The sequence below is a fragment of the Mytilus edulis genome, chromosome 6, assembly GCF_963676685.1.
Source record: "Mytilus edulis chromosome 6, xbMytEdul2.2, whole genome shotgun sequence".
Classification (NCBI taxonomy): Eukaryota; Metazoa; Mollusca; class Bivalvia; order Mytilida; family Mytilidae; genus Mytilus; species Mytilus edulis.
Genome location: NC_092349.1, coordinates 55168405 through 55172135, shown reverse-complemented (window position 1 = coordinate 55172135; position 3731 = coordinate 55168405). Strand labels below are relative to the sequence as shown.

The window sequence follows — 3731 nt, the reverse complement described above, 5'->3', positions numbered from 1 at the left end:
TGCCAGGAAATAGTCATAATGATTGTTGAACATGTTTCAGTTGTTTATCTGTCTTAATGCCTCAAATTATTATGAATATGAAAATTATTATCGCCTACATGAATCATTATATTACATTTTTATATGTTTATACAAAATCCACAATCAGATTAGACCTAAAAAAAAATAACGAAACGAGGTATTTTATAAGTGTGTGTTTTCTAGTTGTTTAAAAACATGTGTGAATTGATAGCACAGAACGGCTGCATTTTTGAATCTCTAAGTTACAATATAATTTGATGGTTTTATTGATAGAGTAAGGGATTCGAATATAATGTATAACGTTGTTGATTACAACTTATTTCCGAACATCAAATTTAAAATGTTTAATGAATCACTTTTACGTCATCGTCAGTGATTAGTGTCAATCTATGATTGCTTGATGGTTCTTGTTGATTTCGTCAGTTGTTTACCAAATCCCGGAAATTGCCGAATATGTCTGCCATAGAATCGGCTACTCTCGAAATATGCTTGTGACTGTTCTCTAGAAAATCTCTATTGTTCTCGATGGTTTCCATTGCTTTCTTCATTGCGTGTTCTGCTGCTCTGGAAAGTCCATTTTTACCATTGTCAATTATGTCTTGTCCTCTCTGAACCACCTGACTTGTTATATTATTTAGTCTTTCGCCTGTCTCGTCAATTCTTTCACGTTGGACGCCTAGGTCTTCTAAATGGTCTGCAGCGAGATTAAGGTGTTCCCGTGCGTGAACCCCTATGGTATCAGCCACATCTCCAGCGGTATCAACGGCATCACTGAAACAAAATATTGTATACATTAAACATCTAGTACTAGGTTTGTACATGTAAGACCTTAGTAAATGTCAACATGGTCAAATAAATACAAGACGATGTGGTATGAGTGCCAATGAGACAACTCTCCATCCAAGTCACAATTTGTAAAAGTAAACCATTATAGGTCAAAGTACGGTCTTCAACATGGAGCTTACTATAAATCCATATTAGTTATTTCCCTTTGATGGCTTTGATTTTTTTGTATCGTTGTGCTGCTGTCTACTTTTCGTATACTCACAAGGTGAAGTTTGAAATATTAAATACAGGCACCCATTAACCAGATAAACGGGCCTGCACTGTCTATTTGTCGGAGGGAAAAGTTCCTACGATAATATACTAACACATACATGCAGTTACTTACCAACAAATACCTAAACTTTAAATTAGATAAATTACGATAAAAAGTAAACATCGCGTCACAAAGTATCGCTCTATAAAATTCAAAAGTAATCTTTTTATTATACTTTTTTTTAAATTTTATATCTTTTCTCTATTTTATGGATAAAACATACATTTTTTTATATTCATTGTTTTTTTATGTTTTTTTTACCCTTAAAGAGGTCAACTGTTATTCAAGTGAGGATCGCAAGGGTGAATGGCCATTATTGAAAGTGCGATATTTTCACGTTTAACCTTGGAGACGGTTGGATGTTAGGAAATTATTGTTTATGTCTTACCTAATGTGATCTCTGGCATTGTTATACAATTCCCTTGCCCTCGAAAACCAATCCCATCTCTAAAATTACATAAATAAAAACATAAGTATATATTACCTCACTGTGATTTTGAGATGAAAGACAGCATTAAAAGCTGGGTTTTGGGTTTTTAATTAGCATGTTTTGGTTTCGTGTCACGAATGCATACCTCGTATCATTTCTTTTATAGTATCGGCTTCACCATCGATAAAGTTTTCATTTTGTAACCTTGCAGAATTTGCGTAGTTTTATTTATTTAGGCATATAATATGATATAGTTACTGAATGTATTGACCAATAGAAGAGTTCCGAAAATTCCAGTACCTGGAACAGTGGAATAACACCACAATATATATATATGAACAAAGTTTAAAAATAATGCAGTTTAAAAGGTTCCAGCTACTGAATATAAAAAAGAAGATGTGGTAAGATTGCTAATAAGACAACTGTCCACAAGAGACCAAAATGAAACAAAGCTCATACCGCATTGAAAGTTTGTTCAAACAAATCATCAATCCTAGACTAAAATATCGGTCAGTACACTTCCAATATCAAATGGATTCATTGTCAAAGCTAGGCTGGTTCTCTGCAACATACGGGTATCTGAGTCATATCGTACCAAAACAGATCAAGAACAAGGAACTAGACTGAAGGCAATATATGTATAAAAATGTGCTTAGACTCATCTTTGTGAGTTACATGTATGAGAATGACTGATTGTGCATGCATTCTGTGATATATATATACAATGGATAAGAGTTGATTTTTCATGAATCAACGCTTATCCATTGTATCTATAACTTAAACTTTTGTGATAATATCTATTCAAAATGAAGCCTATTTTTAATTAGAAGGTATTGTAAGTGAGTTTAAATAACCATGTTATCGTGACAAACGATGCATTACAATACATCATATATTACAATTAACATGATTAAATGGTTAAAACAATACAAATACATGTTGAACACACCACGTCTGTCCTTAAAGATTTTTATTTGTCAGGCATCTGAACATATTTGACAAAATGAGACATATTCTATCTTATTTCTCATTAGATTGAGAATGAAAATGGGGAATATGTCAAAGCCGGGGACAACAACATGACAAAAACCATATATATGGCATATATTTAAAGCATGTGCCCGAATTTTCAACAAGAAGTCTATCACGATTTTCTAGCAAAGGAATTTGCGAATAAACAGACTATATTGATTTATAAAACAAAAATGAACACCTAGAATGTAAACATTTTCATTTCAAACATGTGGAATAGCTAACAATGATCCGATTATAAACAGAGAAACTCGCTTTTATTAGTGGTATTTTTTATGCCCCACCTACGATAGTAGAGGGGCATTATGTTTTCTGGTCTGTGCGTCCGTTTGTCCGTCCGTCCGTTCGTTCGTTCGTCCGTCCGTTCGTTCGTTCGTCCGTCTGTCCCGCTTCAGGTTAAAGTTTTTGGTCAAGGTAGTTTTTGATGAAGTTGAAGTCCAATCGACTTCAAACTTAGTATACATGTTCCCTATGATATGATCTATTAAATTTTAATGCCAAATTAGAGGGTTTACCCCAATTTCACGGTTCACTGATCATAGAAAATAATAGTGCGAGTGGGGCATTCGTGTACTGGGGACACATTCTTGTTATAACTTAAGATGTTTCTCGTATAACTTATATATAGCGGGACGGCTGCAGTGCAGGCGATTTGGTGTCAGGATATCACAGTAGCATGGGTTCGAATCCCGGCGAGGGAAGAACCAAAAATTTGCGAAAGCAAATTTATAGATCTAACATTGTTGGGTTGATATTTAGACGGTATGTATAGATATATATATATATACATATATGTCGCAAAAGTAAATAAAAACGGTGTGCAGAAGGTATATATTAAAAATTTTAAATTCGCTAACTACATTTCACATGAAATAATAACAGTTCGTTAAACTCCGGTCACTTCGGCTTCCTCTACCAATAAAAACTGACCGCCATGCTTGAATAAACGATATGACGTATTGAAATTTATAAGTCTAAGTATACAACAAACTTCTTCTTTTCTGTCTTATACATGTATTGTTATAAAACGCAGTTCTAACATTTGTTTTTTAAGTATCTAATGATGGTTAAGATAATATAAACTTCAAAATGTAAGTTTTTTTTATTCTTTCCATATACTGTAGATAATTAAATCCATGTGTGAAATGA

General features: G+C 33.4%; 1 long non-coding RNA gene across 1 annotated transcript; it reads right to left on the bottom strand.

Moving 5' to 3' along the window:
- Positions 1-269: 269 nt before the first annotated feature.
- LOC139527913 (uncharacterized) lies at positions 270-1641 on the bottom strand. The gene is made up of 2 exons (XR_011665488.1): positions 1509-1641; positions 270-792 (listed from the first exon to the last, which is right to left on the bottom strand). It is a non-coding gene; the product is annotated as an uncharacterized lncRNA (long non-coding RNA).
- Between the last annotated feature and the right edge of the window lie 2090 nt (positions 1642-3731).